The sequence below is a fragment of the Falco punctatus genome, assembly GCF_963210335.1.
Source record: "Falco punctatus genome assembly, chromosome: 6".
NCBI lineage: Eukaryota > Metazoa > Chordata > Aves > Falconiformes > Falconidae > Falco > Falco punctatus.
The window spans coordinates 56,707,612-56,726,879 of NC_137585.1; the positions used below are offsets into that span (position 1 = coordinate 56,707,612).

General features: G+C 43.0%; 1 protein-coding gene across 3 annotated transcripts in view; it reads right to left on the bottom strand.

Annotated features, from left to right (window-relative positions):
- IFNG (interferon gamma) overlaps nucleotides 1-15,687 on the bottom strand; it is a 35,676-nt gene extending 19,989 nt beyond the window's left edge. Inside the window, exons 1-3 of one of the 3 annotated variants that reach the window (XM_080392223.1) lie at nucleotides 15,318-15,687; nucleotides 15,155-15,211; nucleotides 1-13,731 (exon numbers count right to left, since the gene is read on the bottom strand). The exon at nucleotides 1-13,731 is cut by the window's left edge and continues 14,643 nt beyond it. The gene's annotated coding sequence lies outside the window, so the exon portion shown is untranslated. The other 2 variants (XM_080392222.1, XM_080392221.1) reach the window with 2 other exon arrangements.
- Nucleotides 15,688-19,268: the final 3,581 nt, after the last annotated feature.

Below are 19,268 nucleotides of genomic sequence, written 5' to 3' on the forward strand. Positions count from 1 at the left end.
CGTCAAGGTCGCCCCAAAACACCAGAAATAGCCTGAAACCGAGAAGCGGCACAGCCACCTCGTCACCATCCACATTGCGGCTCCCCTCTGTGCAGGGGAGGAAAGAGAGAGCGGGGGAGCTTCCCAGGAGTGGGGGCGATGCCTGATACCCGCCCAAGAAACTCTGAATTGGCAGCTGGCGTGGGCTGCCCTTCTCCAGCTGCTGCTGCCGCAGTTGTCCGCTGGCTTGGGATTCACGTCTGCAAGCCCTTGCAGGGCATCATTGTACATGAAACACTCTTTCCCCTACTGCGGCTAGAAAAACAGACTGCCTTTTCCACTGACAGCCTGTGGTTTCTCATTCACAAAAAAAAAATTTTCCTCACATCTAGGAGGCTCGATTGTAAATAGTTTTATCAAGTGACTAATTTACCGCGCCTGTGGTTTATCTCTGCGAACTTTCTTCATCACTTGGAAAGTGCTACCAGTTATTCCCTAATCGTTACACAGGAACAGAGAAAACATTTATACTGACACGGCAAAATTAATCTACGGGATGTCAGTGGGTTCTTCACTCATGGTTAGGGACAATGAGTTGGGCTGGCACAAATCACTTAATTCTTCCATGCAGGAGGGAGAAAACAGGAAATAATTGATGATGCTTTATTAAGAACAGGCACCAGCTACAGAGCTTCGCCTGCGATGATAAAACTACCATGGTGTATTCTGATGTTAACTACTGCTCATTTAATCTTTAGGAGAAACAAGCAAAGAAAAACCCTCTCTGCACCATTGCATCTTTAAGGAAGTTATTTCCTTCTCATCATCTCTGTCAAAAGCATGGCTGCACCATGAGTACCGAAACAAGTTAAACAAGCAGCACTGGGGGAAACTGGAAGGAAAAGCACCAACCAGTTAACGTTAAGAAGTGATGCATGCAAATAACCCAAAACTCTGTTATTATGTGTGTAAAGGTCTTTTTGAGGCCTTAAATGGAAGAAAAATATGATAATTTATTAAAAGGCTGTTTGAAAAGCAAAACCAATTCCACCCACACCTCAGTATCTTAGTACCTATAGTACCTATATACACACCTTAGTATCTATACATAACCTCATTCATAATCTCTGATTGAATTTCATTCTTTTCTCTGCAACTCCAGCTGCTGGAAGCTCCACTCCCTGCTGTCTTTAAATAGATTTTTTTAATTTACAAATACAGCAACCCACTGAGGCTATGGCTGAGAGTCGAACACCACAGGTTCCTCTATTCACCCATCATCACTCTTCTTCCACACTCCCATGCCAGCTTCCTCTGGTTCCCCCTTGCTTTACACACCCTCTTTCATTAAGCCATATTAAACTTAGATTTTCTTAAGTTTTTATGTCTGACTACTCAAAAATCAGGGGATGTAATCAGATAGCTCTTATTACTTAAATATTGTAGCATGACATGTTCTTCCACTGTTTTGCCAGCTTTCTGAGCCAGAAAGATGGTTTCCCCCCTCCAGGAGGTGACACATCTCTGAAAAAGGGCATCATGACCTCAGGCCAGGAGGGGAGTCACTCTGGGGCCAGCCAGAGTCAATGGCCAAGGAGCAGGGAGGTCTGCATGACCCTTTTACGGTCTGCAAAAGAAAAACCTCTCTGGCAGTGCCCATGCTGTAAGGCGAGGAGCAGGATCAAGAGCAGGAGCAGGCTGGTTTCCATCCCCAGGGCCTTGGACCAAAAGCCTCAGCATCACTTGCAAGGGACCTGCAATCTTCATCAGAAATAACTTACCGAAAGAGAAATGTCTGTGTCTCCTCATCTGTCTTAATTCTATTTCAAAATTCATTCTACTCTTTACTCTTGCAATACCTGGTGCTTGCCTGCAGTTTGTCATTCACCTCGCACAAACACTTTGTGGCCACACAGCTTCTCGCAGTTTTCCTTTCTACTATGGAAACAAAGTCCCTGGTCCTTCAAAAGCCCTTTTCAGAGAGGGACAGATATGGCCAGCAGTCACTATGGGACTGTATTTGATTTAGTTACATTTAGTTACAAGGTGGGCTTGGCAGGGTGAACAAGGGGGCTACTGGGTGAGTTGTGCATGGTTTGGTGATGGGAGAGCGTCTCTGCACAGTCCCACTGCTCACACTGTGGCTGGCTGCATCCAGCTCTGTAACACTTCGTGCTGTGCAGAAATGATGCCATGGCCTTTCGAAGTTAGCCTTCTGTGGCTTCTACTGGAGATTTTCAAGATCCAACTGGATAAAACCCTGGGCAGCCTGGTCTGACCTCCTGGTGCCTTCTGCTTCAAGCAGGAGGCCAGACCAGAAGGCTTCCAGAGGCCCCTGCCAGACTCATTTACCATGTGGCCATGTGGCTTTATGGTTATTGCTGCCTTTCAGAGATGCAACCCCATCCACAGGACTGGAAAAACTTTATCTGTAATGTTTTGCAGTTTAGCATTCAAACCTACTCCTGACATATGTCACCAGCACCTTTATTCCATGACAGTCGCCACCCTCACTCGATGGCATTACATTTCCATTACCTCCCTTTTCCCTCTGGCAATGCTCCTCATAGACCTACCGACTGCCTTTACATTTCCGATTTTCTCTTCCACAGGAGCCAACAGAACAGGAATGCCAAGTGAAAACTGAATTAAGGTAAGAACCATTCTCCACACGTGTTCATGAAGAGTGAGTCTCCCACAGCTCAGCAGGTCCTGTCAGTTTTGAGGAGCAGGTAACCCCGTGGCAGTCATTTACAATACGAAGCAGCTTGGCTGGAGATGGGGGAAGCTGCAGGGTGAGCACAGCACAGCTGTGCGAGCATCACTGTAACCTTTCTGTTCCCGTAACAACACTGCCTGCCCAGGCACCCTTTCTCTTCACATCCCTCTCCCATCAAACACCCCACCGTGGCCGAGGGGGAAGATGACTTGAGCAGTACCAGGGCTCGTTGGCTACAGGAGGCTATTTTGGGAAGCATCTTATTAATAACTAGACCAAAAGTTCATGCGTTTCACCTTTGGCCACATGTCTTCGTAGCACAAAGGCTGCTAGTGCAATCTCTAGAAACTGGTGTAAGTTGTGGTCATGAAGAAACTGACCAAACGACCAAATCCATCACAAGTTACATCGTTGCCCAAATCCCGTTCTTGTTCCCATATTTCAGGAAAAATTTTATTCCTTCTAATGCTCTCTGAGGGAAACTACCCCAGTGTTTGCTAAGGACTATGTCATAACACCACCTGAGGGCTCCAGCTGAGATCTGCAGTTTGCTATAGATGGTTCTGGTTACAGCAGAAATTACATATTAAGGGACCGTTTGCTCTGAAGATTTTGCATTTCAGAGAAAAAAGCACTTCAGGGAAAACCGAGAAAATGATACATAGACTTGTCTGTGATGGAAATTGTTGTCTTTGCTGACTGTTGCTGTATTTTTTACATAATGCCAAAACTGCATATGCAGCTGTCACTTTCCACTAGATCAGTGTTTTTCAAGAAGTTGTGAGCTAGTGACAATTTTAATACACAGCCACATATTTTTCTTTCTTCCTTTTGCAGTGAGAGTCACAAAATACTGTTTTTTCCATGTAACGAGAGTCACTTCTCTAAAGACCAAAACACTGATAAGACAAGCCATGCTAAGCAATGGTGACAAGAATTAATGCCACACGGGGATTAACTGCCTTCTGAGGATTTCTGTACACAAAGAAAAGATAAATTAACTTAGGCAAATAATTGATAGACATTTTTTCCATTTGCCAAGGGAGAACAGTACCTTGATGAAACAACTTGCCTACAGTCACATAGGGAAGTCTAGAAAAACTAGGGAGTGAATTCATATCTGATTTACAACCCTAGCCTTTGGCTATATGCCCATCTTTCTTCTCTGGCGTTTTTAATTTCAATACTAATTTTGTGGCAACTGAATTTTAAAAAACGTTTCTAATGCAGCTGCACATCTATCTCAGCTTTCTATCCAAGGAAACTACTTACAGAACATGCTGCATCAACTGAAGAGTCAAAAGTAAACCGAGACCAACATGAGTCTCGTTTTCTAAGGGTGACACCTAGAGTCTGATCTGAAAAATTCAAAAGCTTTGTTTTACCCGTCCAGTTTTAAAAGCTTTTGTCCATACTTACTACTTTGAATTGTCAGTTAGACACGTGTAATACTAATTACTTTGCTATGCTTTTGTGAAGATGTAACACAATATTTGTTGCTAAGTGGCCTCAATATAACATGTGTCACATTGCAGCACTTCTCTGTTAAACACTGACTTTTATTTTGCAGCTGCCGTATATTGCCTTTCATTTAGGAGTGTTTGATTGGTTTGAGAATGTGATTTACATTACTGCATGAAAGGATGAGCCATGCCCAGAGGTGTTACTGCTTTCATTTTATAACTAAGGCAACTAAGAGTCTGCAAAGTGTTCTAAGCCATATACAAAATGAGGGCAAGAACCCCAAGTCCTGAGTTTTTGTACAGTAAGATAATTTGATTTTCCTGTCAGATGGATGAAGGCAGTGGAGCTTAGCCCTTCCCCACCGCTTTGCTGCAGGGCATCACACTGATCACCGGGGAAGAACATGATACTTGCGCGTTGATTAATAATTAAACAAATTGCTTAAATCTAGCTGGAATCTGAAAATTAGTTATCTGAATCATTCAGGCCCCTTTCAAAGTTCATCTGTCTCTTTGTGTGTCACCTGTGTACCTCTACACCCCTTTGAAAAACAGGTGGCAGTGTTCATTTTTGTGAAATTACTTTTAGCCACAGAGCTCGTATCCACCTTTGCACCTTAGCATAGCAGAAAACACAAACAATCCACACGCCATCATTGTAGACCACTTCTGATATTTTTCATTTTCAACACTGAGCATTCATAATGGGAGAAAAAGAAAAAAAATATCTCACTGACTGGATCTGGTAGCTCAGCAAAATTTCTACAAGAAAAATCTTTGGCAACCTGAATCACATGAAATCATTGCCCATGGATCCTCCAGTTAAGCATGGAAGTTTTTCTGTTTACAGGGTCACTGGCTCCCTTCTGCAGTAAAGAAGCAGCAGACCCTCCTGCTCCTGTAACCATGGGGGTCCCTGCACTGAGTCCCCAGATCCTGGTTACTGGTCCCTGCCAGCAGTGAGGACCAGACGGTGACATCTGATGAAGGCTGGTGAGGCCATGCCCATCGTCAGTTTTCTATTCCATACACCAGATTTTGGACAGAAACCATTAAAACAGAAAGCAAACCTAGATCTCACAATCAAATGGATGAGCTGTGTGAACAAATCCATGAACAAGGACACCACGTTAAATGAAAATTAAATTACATGCTCGGAAAAGACCATGATGTTAAATGTACCACTTTCGCCGCTATCCCTCTAATTAACCATTTTGGTTCTACTTGAAAAAAATGCATTTTGAATTGCAGCCCTCTTGTATTAGTTAGACATTTGCCCTGACCATGCAAGCTGATGTTGAATGTTGACTTCACAGGATGGTGGGACTTCAACACAGTTGTTTGTCTGCAGGGCGAACATTTGAAACTACAGAGTTACGCTCTCAGGGATGAGCTAATGGACGTACTCTCAGCCATTACCCCTCCTTTCCTTGGGTCCCCCTGCTGCCCAGCTCACCCTGGAATGAGCACTGCACCCCAGGAAACCTTCAGGCTCCTGCTCCAGCCAGGTTCAGCCAGGATGGGTCCTGCCCTTTCAGGTGGGGCGGGGGCTGTGTCAGCCCTGTTCTGTCTCTGCAGCCTCCAGTTCGTTAAAGCACTGGGCCAGCTTTCCCTGCTTCTTCTCCCTGAATGTGCTATTTTGGCAACAACCTGCTTCATGAAATCTAAAAGAGAGAGTTCAGACTGTGGTTTGGTCTCATTAGCTTCCTAGGTGTCATCTTACTAAGTCATCTTACTTACATCTCCTAATGTAAGGAGAGCATTCCAAAACAGCCAAAAAAAGGAAATTCAGTAAGATCTAAATAATTTGAAGGTGATTCGTCAGAGCCAGGAATGTTATGTTCAGACTTCATTTGTTTTATAATAAAGTTTGTTTAAATAAAGCACAGTTGCCTGGTAAGGTACTGCAACAAAACCTGGTGCATTGTATACTGTGACTACTTCTACTAATAAAATAGCAAATAATGAAATAATATAACATAACACTACTAATAAAATAGAGGATTAAATCCATGTCTCATTGCTAAATGTGCAAGGCATTCAGCTGGAGCTGGTATTCCTCTGGCATAAGGGATATAAAGCAGCTTTCTTGCCCTCGCCTGCACCTTTTATATATTACTCCCTATTTGTTCTGGATTAGCAGGTCCCTGTCAAATTTAAAATCACTGTGTAGGATGGCACATTAGGTTTGCTGTCTCCCAGAGTAAGAAAGTGTATGCATAAGAGCACTTTTTGTCAGGCATATCTGTTATCCTTCACAAAGAACTGGTTTAAATTTGTAGTGCTAAAGTATTAGGAATAATTTTAGCATATGATACAGTCCTCACCAGTTGAGTCCTTTGTGTTATTTTGTTGTTTTTATGGTTTTTTGAAAATTGCTTACTGACTAGTTTTATAGGACAGTTTTCTACTGAATTTATCTTACAAAATATTCTTACTCTTCTCTTTTACTCCTACCATGGTCACCTAGGCAGTCTGTTTCCAAGCTCTGTCCTTTCATGTCAGTGGCTGAGGAAGCTGGAGATCAAAGATGATGTGAAAATGATACAGGTCAAAAAAATATGAACTCTGCATAGGGAAGCTTTCAGTCACCATCTGACTAGTTATGTGAGAAGTAACATTGGTTTATCATATCATGTATATCATGTTTATCATGTATCATATTTCCTTTTGTCTGCATAATTGATTTCCCATTTTCAGAAGAGTAACAAGAAATAGAATTTACCTGAGAATTGTCCATGGCAGATAGTGTTGGATTTTTTCCTCCTTTTAGAGTTCTTCAAGTCAGCCCTTCTTTTTACAAAACCTGTGGGACATACATCATCAGGTGAAATCATGGTAAGAGAAGAAAATGCTCAGCAAACAGAAACCACCACATATGAACATTTCTTTACATATTCGAATAAAACATCTCCATGTTTATCCTAATATGTTAACAGGCATGCCTAGCAATCTCCTCTGAACGGGGATGTTCAATATGTGATGACTAAAGTCAACACAGGAATATCAAGTGGCCCCTGGAAAAGATGTGTACCGGTGCCGTGGCACTGACTGCTGAACTCCAGAATACACTGGGCACACGAAGTGCACACTGTCGTTGCTGTCCTGGTACCACAGTCAGTGGTATTTCCCAAGAGCATCCACCATTGTGGAAATGATACATTATCAGAATCCATCTTAATTTAACAGAATTTAACAGAGAACAGAATAATGTCCTATATTTCAACATGTAACTAATACAGTTCCTCAATGTTAATTGCTAGAATACAAAGCTAGAAAGTCAATGATATGGCAGGTCACTGTTTGTGCTGAAAGCTCATGTCTTTATTCCCTTCTTCACATTAAACATAAGTATAAAGGAATTGCCTTGTGTTCTTATTGAAGATAAGCCTTTGCATTTGTCTGAGAGCATTTGTTATATAAAGTGTATTGTCATCAGAAGCCACTGTCACTGAGATCTGCTGAATGCTTTGGCAGGTTCCCAAAATGATGGCATCCTTCCTTTTTTTTAACGAAGTAAAGGGTACTAATGAGTAACTTCCACACTGCAGTTTACTGCATTGCAATGCTTTTCTTTGGCTTCTGCCACAAATGACTAGTGGGAATGAGGTGTGTTGCAAAGCTATGGAAGAAGCTGGGAGAAAAAGCCAGCCACACTCCAAGTTTCTGAGGCATCAGTAACGACAGGTCACACACAGTTTGCAGGCAGGGAGAAGGAGGTGGGGTTGTAAGGAGCTGCTGGAGTAGGGGCTAGCATGTAGCTCTGATCACAACAGAAGCATGTCATAAGCTGGATTCACTCACAGCTTCATGCTTTCTCCTTCTGAGGATGCTGGGTGGTGATTTGCAAGTTTAAGGAAAAGATGATGATTTTCTCTCTCCTCAACACTCACCAGCCACTAACAACTCACCTGGATGAAGATCAACAGCCTGCTAGCAGCAGTGGTGGCTCCTTCAATGACTTCAGGAGTGGGAGCAGCGAGGCTGCCTCCTACTGCTCTGGCTACCACCTGCATGGGGATCCCAGAGAGTTTCTGAGTGCTCCCTGAAGGAATAAAAATGAAGGTGCACTGACTATAGCCTGTTCAGAGAGCATATGTAGTTGCACCCTGGAATCAAAAGATTCCCATCAATCAAAGACCAACCATTGCCCCTGGGCTGCAGAAGGTCATAGTGAAGAGGAGGAACTGGCTCAGGTTCTTCCGTGTCAGCACCATCGATGTATTCAATGCCCTTGACATACCAGCACTGAGATCTGAAATTTTGCAGAACCTCACCCCTGTGGAAGTGCAAACATACAGATTGGGAATATTTTCATCACCTAGATGGTTTCTTCTGGTAAATATTTAAAAATGTGAGAAAACTAGAAATTCATCTTTATTCTCTACTGTATGAAAGATACTTTGGAAACCACTACCACTATTTAAGTAACAACTTCTCATAACCTCTCCCAAACCATTTTCGCAATCCTAGTTCAAGATAATCCATTCATTGTGTTTTCTGCATCGTGTGATCTCCTGTAGAGCATATGACACCTGAAGGTCATGCATGAGTCACAGACCAAAGTTTTGACATGAATTGGAGTATATTTATTAGGGATCAATTATTACCTTAAATTAATAATACTGATAAACAATATATAATTAATTTTCTTATTTATATGTAGAATGGCTTGTGTATACTGCTATATAGTTATAACAAAAAAAACCCATAGTATCGCTTAGAAGAGGGATTTTCAAAAGTGGCTCTTGATGCTTTGAATTGTAATCCCACAGGGTGGTGCAAGGCATGGCTAGCTCACGCCCATGGCAATGGGGCATTGTGACTGATCCACATGGCAGCAGATTTCAAGTTACGCTCATGCCACATGTCCAGGGGCTGCCTGTGAGGCAGGTGGCAGGTCAGCAGCACGAGAGGTCCATCAGCATGCTGTAAGTGCTCCAGAGGCTGCCCTCATACTGCAGGACAGGTGTAGCTGCTATGCCAGGCCAACCGTGAAAGCTCTTGAAAATCCCTCTTGATGCTGCTGTATCACAGAGGCTCTCCTTCAGCTGGTCAGGGTTACTGCCAGTCCTGCTACATGTCCGGTACTCAGCTGATTTTCAGGCCTTTTGGGTAAGGGTCTGTTCTTAGCAGGGAAGTGGCGTGCTGTCTGTCGCTTCCTTGTTCTTCATACAACGGTCTGTATGTAGGCTTGAATCCAGGGAAGGAGAATATCCAGCTCATGGATGGCCTTGTAGATTCCCTTCTCTCCAAGCTGTGAAGAAGATAAAGGCATTAGAAAAGCAACCACCCGCAGCGCCTGAACAGTGCAGCTGCAGCTGAGAGCCAGCGCCTCCTGCTCTTACCTTAAGAAACGTTTTCTTTAATTTTTTGATCGCAGAAGTTAACCTTGTAGATGGAGCACATGGAAGCTGAAGGGATGAAAAACCGAAAGAGCTTGTTGCAGCAAAGGTGCTGATGTAAAGGCATAGTGACGATGATGAGTCCAACCCACAGTGTGGCACCATAGGACTACCGGTAAAATGTGTGAACTCCACATGGCTTTGGCATCTCCTGCTACTACAAATGTGTTATTTCACCTGTGTGCTTCCTGGCAAGCTGAGTTCACAGCACAAAAAAGTGTATATCTATACATACAGATAAGAAGAGCACTAAGTCTTTTTAAACATTTTCTATTTATCTCAGTGATCTTTACATCAGTTTCAGTTACAGCTTGTGCACAGTGCATACTAGCTCTAAGATTCAAGGCCCTTTCACTCCCAGCCTTCGGAGAAGGCGATGCCAAGGGCCAAAGGCCTTTACAAAGTACCGAGGCCATTTTGCACATTGTTGAAAACGCTTCAAATCTGTTTATAAAGTTAATTTATTCTTCCCCTATTTTCCTGCCCATTCCTCCACTGTCTGGCTAATTGCAGACTAATCCTGCACCCTTTTGTCAAGCTACATTTTCCAGTAAGATCACTGGGAGTTTTGCAAGACCCTACCCAGCCCCCGGCCATCCCACCCACACTACCCAGCAGTGTCAAGCTCTGGCATCCCACTGCCCGCACTGTGATGCCGGAGATGCAGGGCTGCAGTATCACTGCCAGATTTGAACAGAAGAAATCTGGGTTTAGGAAGGAAAGAATCCATCAGCCCATCCCACAGGACCTGAAGGCTGCAGCCCGGGCTGAACCCAGCCAGCAGGGCCAGGGCTGCCAGCAGTGGGAGCACTGGGGACACCCCGCCATGCCTGGGGCCTCTCCTCACCACCCGGCTGTGAGGGACCGGTGCTGGCTGGCCAAAACTGTGCTGGGATGGGTTTTTTGGGGGGTGATGCCTGGCTGAGCTCTTGGAGCAACTAGGCTTGCTGACTGCCCGGGTCTCCAGGCTTTCCAAGGGGAAGAATCATTCTTTCAGGGAAAAAAGGGAAAAATCTGATCTTCTCCAGTGTATGAACAATGACAATGTGTTTGCAAAGGAAAAAGGCAAAGGCCCTCAACTCATATGAAAAGGGGTGACTCCACTGGAAAGGTTGGTTAGTCCTTTCTTGCTCCCACAGAGTAAGAAGGAGCAGAAACATTTTCAAGTTGTGCTTCTTGAAGTCACGTCACAGGATGGAAGTGTAAATAAAAGCAACTCTAATTTGTAAACCTTTAAAAGCTTTCTAACTAGGGCAGTTCTTTCTGACTTGGGGCTTTTTTGTTTTTTAAGGTCAGCTTGAATGATGCAGATTTCCACAGAAATCATTCGGTAGCAGCACTGACCTTAAATTACTATGCCGGCTTGAATGGTAGTACACATGGCAAACTCTGTCCTTTCTGCATAAACAAGCAAACAAATGAGCAAGCAAACAGTCTTGTTCATTGTGAGTGGCACTGCAATCTCTGCTTGAGGTCTGCAAGCTCTACTGATGATGACAGAGCAATGATTAAAAGTCCTGCAGTGAGTATATTGCTTTTCTGCACTCCACTCAAATACAAGAAAACTTCCATAGTCTACGAATGTAAGAGCACGGGTCTGACCTCAGAAACAACATCATACTGTCCTCAGCAATGTTGCCAACTAGGGCACGTGAACAAGTTAATAGGTCAGTGATGCTGCAGGTGGATGCTCCCGGTATCCAAGGAAAAATGTCTGCTCCCTTTACTGTGCAGTCATACTCCAAATGAAAGAGCCTGCTTTCACTGCAGAAAAGGGATTTAGAGATTTTAGAGCTTAAGTGTTTTTGAAAAACAGGGCTCAGGCTCCTAAAACGTTTTAAAATATTAATGTTCCCTTGTTTGGACAAAACCAAGAACCAGTAGGGTGAGAATCATTAATAATGTAGTACAAAGTCTTTGAAAGCAGTTTGGAGACAAATATTGTTAGGATTTTTAAATAGCACACATGCTTCTAGCTGGCTGAATTAGAGCCTGAATTTATGAAAGAATATAGAGTGGGTATGTATATAAAGGTATCACTGTTTCCCTCAATTGTATAAAGAACTTTATCCTTGAAAGGTAACAAATTCATTGCAGAAGTATGTGGCCACGGTGAAAATCCCTTCTGATAAACACCTTGTAACTCAACCAGGTCATAAAAACTAAAGAGCTTATGTAGATGGATGAATTAGTTTTATAATTTATTGAGGAATAACATGATGGAGAAATCTCAAACTTGGAATTAGCAAAGGATCCATTACTTTCATTCTGTTCACAGTTCCTATTATTCTTTCACATGGCTTTGTATTTTTGGCTTTGAATTAATACAAAAACTTTAAAAATGTTAGTTTCCAGAAATGAAACATCTCATAGAAAATCATGACAAGCCATCATTTCTTAAAGAACTATTTTTTTTCTAATACCAGAGGAAGTCTTTTCTCTCCTACCAGTATTTTTTAAGATCCAGAAAAGTAAATTGTTGTGTTTAGACTTGTGTTTAATATCAGCATTAATTATGAAAAAGAATGCAGGAGCTCTGAGAAACCTGCAACATTTTGTCTCCATACAGCACAGAAGCCAATGTATTACTAAGTTATATAGCCATCTCCAGTCACGATGGTATTTCAAAATAACTGATATTCCGAGTTCAGTCGCAGTTGACAATCTGACCTCCTCGGTGTGTACAGGCACTTATATAGGGTGTAATTGCTTTTCCAGACAAGAATGAAATCTCTGTAAAGTATATTATAGCATACAATATCTGGAATTTTGACAAACACAGGTAACCACAGCAGTGTGCTGAATGCTGGGAATAATGACTGTAAATCGTGGCTGTTTAGCATGGTTTTAAATGCAGAACCTGAAAGCTGGTGCAGTTTTCTCCCTTTGAGATTTGAATCTTTTTACAGCATGCAAATATTCCAGTTGTGTTCTGAGCTACAACTCTGCAAGGAGATCTCTGAAGCTGCTTATTTTTGCATTGCAAATATTTGCGTACATGTAGAACCAATGTCCTTTTCTTTCATGCTACCACACAATTCAGATTAGACAAAGTTTTAATTCGTTAACATTTGATTGACTTCTCATCCTGCCACCACTTTTTAAAATTACTATGGACATTTATCTGGATATGCATGGCTATGTTTCACCCTAAGTCATGCTCCACTTTTTGGGACACTGTGACTTGTGAGGACTGCAGGTTTAGGGGAGAAAAAAAAATAGCCATAGGACAAAGTTTTAAGGCACGCCCTGTTGTTATTCATCTGCCCTTAAAAACAGGTAAGAGAAATGACCCACAAGTGACAGTGTCATCGTAGCATCATAGTGTCTTTGTATGCATCTTGCATGGGCAAAAGTGTGCTTTAACTGCTGTCCTGTTGTTATTTATAGGGTGGGATGCTGACATGCCACTGGCAAAAGCGCCTCTTCCCTGGGACACCTGGATCCACTCTAGGGACATTCTGCCAGTGGGCAGCATCACTCCCTGACAACTTGCTCTGACTGCAGGTACAGCCGGCACATGGAAACTGCTCCAATGTGCTTCATAACTGCAGTCCCCACTTACTCATGAGACACCACCAGCCCTTTCAAAATTCAGTATGGAGGAACAGAGGTGACATGTGAGTAAAGGTTGCGCATGTCCAGTGGGTATGCTGTTGAAGAAGGAAAGCATAACCAGTGTTATATGGCAGAAACTTGAGGAGCCACATTTCTCCCTGTGACTACCCTGCTTCTTTGCAGCTTTGGTGCTGAGAGGGCAGCACAAGGCAACATCAGCAGCAGGGAAGTGGTTTGTCTCCATGGTGTCCCCACCACCTTGCCCACACCCCCTGGGCTCACTCTGGGAAGAAACGAGTGGTGTTAAACTTCTCTGGCCCCAGCGAGGAAGCCCTCAGGAAGCTGAGTCCTCTGTGGTGTGGGGCACGCAATAACTGAATCACCCTTTCTTTCTATCTGCTGAAAAACTGTGACGGAGCCCTTTCCTAACCTTTCGGCTGAACAAAGTTAGTTTGGCTCTCAGGAATATACTTACACAGGCATTCATGTTTGCTTGCAGGACCTGGAAGGCATTAATAACATACAACTTGTCACTTCCTACTCCAAGATGACTGAAAACATTTTTCATATAGAAGGAGAGGAGCTGATCTCGAACACTGCAGTTTGTCTGGAAACAAAGCAGGTAAAGAGTTGCCAAATGAAAATCTCACAAGTCAACTTTAGCCTAAAACTTCATCCTCATAAAAATATGGGTCTTTAGAAAGCATACAATTAATAAAAACATTTTCATGAGGTTTGCTATCCCATTGGATTGCTTCCTTTTTTTTTAAGCAACTCAACGTGTGCCTGTGGTTGCTGGAGGAAAGGCAGGAGGATGTTGTGCTGGCAGCCAAAGGACTATGGGTAAGAGCAAACATGAATAGAAGCGACACCAACAAATCTATTGAACACTCAAAGAAGAAATGGAAGATACACTGAGGAGTTAAGCCAGACCATCTTGCCCAAACGGCAGGAGTCATTGTGGGTGTCATTGTTCCATTCCTCCACATCAGTGTCCATACCATTCAAGATGCTGTAGGGTATCCTAGCAATCCCCAGCTGCTGCTCCAGAAGAGACCAGTCATCCTGTATACCCTGTGTCCTATCTGCCTGGCCTGTGGGATCTCTTGGATACCCAAAGGTATTTCAAACAGCTATTTTTAGGCAACGGAGCCAAGTATCAGGTGTGAAATTCCCACCAGCAGGGTAATGCAACTGCAGATTAAGCCACCCAAATGCAAGTGTCGTTGTGTAGGTCCCACAGGCAGGCAGGGAGCCTTCACTCCCAAGGTAATCAATGGGGAAATTCAAAGGCCAGTGGGTCTCTGTTTAAGGATAAACTGACTCAGTTGGCCCTGCTGACTAGATCTCTGTGTTAAGGAAGCTAAAATACCTCACACACTTTGACTCACTTAAAAATGTGCACCCCAAGTTTAGTGTCTCGCTGCCATGCTGAATCACACGCTGGGGAACTCTGATTTTCCTTTTCCAGTGCATCTGCAAATGTCAAAGCCCAGAGCAGCATCCCTGGGCTCTCAGTAGTACCAGACACACTCAGCAGAAGGTGCCTAAGCTGGCGGGACAGTGGCTGTGGCCCTGACCCTTATGTGAATGGACTTGTACCTGAAAGTGTTGCTGGGGAGGGTCGCATATAGCCAGGCGCTCGCAGGAGGAGCAAATCCTACCAAGAACACACTCCCCCTGACACGGCAAACACCATCACCCCAACCCCCCTGGCAAAGCACCACTGCAACCACCTAGAGAGAAGTCCCTCCAGCCAGGCTTTCCGAATCCACCTTTCTCCCCATACCACACCCAACTCTCCCCTCATGTCCCAGGGGAATGTCCCTTTCTATGGGGCAGAGGTAACACTCTTCCTCTAAGTGGAGGACTTCATTAAATGTATGGCTTTCATAAATACAACATCCTTCCTAATTAAATACAAGTGATTTTTGTGTTGGCTGTCATTCCTTTAGATCATGCACTCCTACCTCTACTGACAAAAGGAAAGTTGAAGTAATAAAATGGAAAAACAATAGCATAAATCTTACCATAAACAGCATTTTTGTTGTCTTTTTAAGCAGCCTTGTGTTCTTGATGAGATCCTTCTGCAAAATATAATGTTCTAGTATTAATTAACCTAAGCAGAGGAAAGGAGACAGAGTCTTGAGTCTGGTTTGTACAAAACTTAATAGTAATAATAATAATCAGCACCTGTATTCAGATGTAGGATGAGAACTCAGCAAATCTGTGTTCCAATCCCAGCCTAGCTACAAACTTCTTTCATGGCAAACTCCTCGGCAAACTCATCTCACCTCTCTGCATCTTCTTTTTTCCCATCTTTACAAAAGGAGTAGCGGCATTACCTTGCCTCTCAGGACTGTAGAGATCATTTGGCTTATTACAGTTTCCAGGTGCTCAGTAACGAAGCCAGTAAAGAAGCATCTATAAATAAAATAAACTTTTCAACCAGTGGGATCCACTTACAGGAACAGATGATTTTAAACTAGTTGCCTTGGTATACAGGTTCTCCGTCACTTGGGAGAGGAGTCCTTTTCGGCAGGTATATTTTCCTGTAGGTGACTTTTTGCCTTCCACAGTGAAAAGACAAAGCAGAACTAAAAAACGCCCGGATCTGAAAATAGAATATGCTTTCATCTTCGCTCCCAAATCTTCGTGCCTCTACAGTCACAGCAGCACATGTGATACAGCAAGACTGGTTAGATGACAGAGGTTAACCTAATTTTGTTAACCCTCAAAGCAGCTTCTGCACTGAGATGCTCACACAGATAACCTATTGCTCGTGTGCTGGCTGATCAGTATTGTTGCTATGCTTTTTTATACATCTTGCTCCACTTTCAACAGATTTGACCACAATCATCTGTGACGTTTTTCTAAATGGTATCTCCATATTTACTGGTAGCAGGGTCAAGGTTTCCAAGAAAGAAGAACTTCCCTCTCATATGAGAAGTCTTCTTTCATTTCAGTGGTGGTCAAGCCAGGAAAAAGTAGTTGAGCTGGTTAGTTTGGTTTCATAACAAAGTATACCAAATGTGTGATTTTTTTTTTTATTATTATTTCCCCACAAAACCTTATGGCAGCAGTTTTCTGAAAGGTAATGGCCCAGAAAGGAAAAAATCTTTGCTAATTTACTCTTAGAAGCATTAGAAAATCCGTTATCTATAAGGAAGTTGGACTGTGCTGCCTTTAAAACTTCACTGTCCAGTCTTTCAGAAGTGTACAGGAGTAAAGAAGCTAGCAGCAAAGCAGCTTGCTGCCTATTTTAATCTCTGTAATTAGTCTTTTTCCAGGGCAGGATTTGCCCCAGTAGAAGCAGCAGGTAGTTTAGCATGAAAGGGAGGGCTCCAGGGAGGGCTCTGTTCAAGGTCCAGAGCATGCTTGGCTATGAAGTTGCCTTAAGAGCTCACCGAGAGCCACAGGCACTGGGAAATAATATACAAAGTTCTAACGTACCCACCACAGAGATGTTTAAAGCAAAACCAAAGAGTCAGATGGCCACTCTTCTACAGAGGTGCTCAGAGATTGGGCGATCTGTGGCTCTGGCCTGCTTCTGAGATAGCCAAATGCTGAGGGTTTCTCAGGTACCACTCCAGACATGCAAGGAACACAAGAATAGCCTTGGAAATCCTGAAGTGACAGAAGCACTGAGATGCTGTTAAGCCAAGGATGGGTGTAAGCCAAATGTCAAAGTCCCTAGAACTGGCTGAGGTGTGTGAGAAAGGGGAGAAAGCAGGTTTTGGTCTAGCACAGCAAGACTTCAGCCTACTGCAATACCATTTTTGTTGGAAGTAAAAGCAAGCTCTTGAAATGTTCACCCAGGACAGAGGGTTTTGCTCCTTTGATGTTTAAAAGTGACACAGAAGGGCTTAAACAGATCAGAGAAAATTACTTGAGCTACAACTCAGAGGGACCTTGAGTTGCCAGAGCCAGCAGCAGAGCTGTGCCCCTCTATGGCACCACCAGCGAGCCTGCGCCAGGGGCATGAGCCAGCTCTGGGAGGAAGAAGGGCGAGACAGGCTGGATAATAAACTCACCCCAGCCTTGATCCCACTGACTGTTCACACAAACATGCATGCAGCCTCCAGGCCAAGCTGGACTTGCATCCAACTTCAAGGATCCCACCTGTACCAGCTCTGGGAAATGCATTTTACTGCAGGACTATGCATACATTGCAGTAACTTCACCAGCACTGAAATGCTGATGGGGTCCATCCAAAAGGGAGACCAACAAGGGGAGGAGAGCTTACACTTTTGGAAGGTGGAGATGATGGAGACATGAGGCTCTATGTCCATTTTCGTGCTTACTTGAACTGTAGTCCGTACTTGAGCTCTCTAAATGCTGTTAGATTTGCCAGATGAGGTGCACCAAACCTCAGCAAACAAGGTATGTGGACAGCAGATTAGCCACTTACTCCTGGTTTGTTCCTAGAAGAGGATCTCAGGCGACAGCAAGAGTAGAGTCAGAATGCAAAACCGCCTTGGGTTCCCCAAGGTGTGGTACCCCCTCACTGGTCAACAGTCATTCCAACCTATAAATGGAATAAATGGGTCATGTAGCCAGTCTGTAATTGCTTTTCACAAGAAAATAATTTTCAGCATCTCTGAAACTTCTGATGTTTCTGGAAAACCCTTGAGCCCACAAGTTTCATTTTGTCTGTTCTGTGAGCTCCTATCACCGAGCTTAGAGGGCTGTAGCAGTGACACTGTTGCATTGGACTCAAGCCCTTCACATGTGAACCAGCAAACACCTTATTGAATCGGCTAACTTTTCAACTGGGTCGTCTAAAAGGATGCAGATGGATGCAAATGCATGGTGACCATGTTTTAATAAAATAAAATAAAATAATAAAATAAAATAAAATAAATAGGGCTTTCCTATTTTTGTCATAGAAGGATGGTGGGTACCATTTAATACCTGATCCTGTAAAATCGGTTACACTTCCACCTTTTTGGATATGCTAAGTTAATTACTAGTCGTACAATAGCCAATATTCTTTAATCAGAGCAAAGGGGGTATTGGGGGGGGGTCTGATGTAGCACTTTGTACTCCGGATTTTAGTGCCACTTTGGCACTCAGACATGATTATGGTCCAAATAATAAAGACAGAATACCAAAGAATCAGTATTACTCAGTATTTAAAGTTATATGAAGCAGAGGAAGAAACGAATTCAGGGACTCCGACTCTTCTAGCAATAAAGACAGAGAAGATCTGCAAAGCTTTGTATAGGCAGTGGAACCGTTATATCCACAGCTAGTCTGAGGACAACAACAGAACACACCACCGAGCACGCCGATTTCCAGACCTAGGCTGGGAACCACAGGAGCCGAAGGAGCCTGCCCTAAAGGAAATGGGCTCTCTCTATATGGGAAAATTTTACATGTAGAGTGTCGATGAATACTTAAGGAACAATACAATACTGATAACACGCGTGAAGTTCATGTGTTACATTAACACAAACTGTGTAAAGTTTATGATCATGAGAATGAAAGAGAAGGAAAATAACTAAGAAAGAAAGAATAAGAAAAACTAAAAGAGCATCCAGCTTATTAGAGAAGAAAATCTTGCCTGATTTACCCTGGCTAGGGACTAAATTTCAAAGGCGGCTGTGTGTGATCTGTGCTCCACGTGAGTATATGAGACCACTAGCCTGGAGGATCCTTTCTGCACTGTCTTATTGTGAATCGTGGAATTACTTGATCTATATGAGTTCAGTAGATATTATTAATATTAAATTACCTTGCTCTATATAGAATGAACAGATACATCTACCACTGCTGCAAGCTTCTGATAGTCTATTTAAGGTAACAATCATATCTACTGGTCCTTTTGCAGCTTAATTGGTTTTTTGATCTCCATCCATAAAAAGCCTCATCTAGTTTTTTACTTCTTAATCTTCTCACTTTTCACATTTTCAGTTTATTTCCTGTTAGTATAACTAGAACTAAATTAGTCGTGTATTTCCTATAAACATTACTCATATTTGCTTAGTTGCTGTTAATGTTATACTGCCTCTTAAGTCTATTCTCTAGTATTGCTTTTGTTCCCTTATTCTGTTTAATTTGGTCTTCTGAAAAATAACAGGTCTATGAAGAGGTGCAGTATTTGTGCCCCGAAATGTGATTTGATGAGTAGCAATGAAGTCT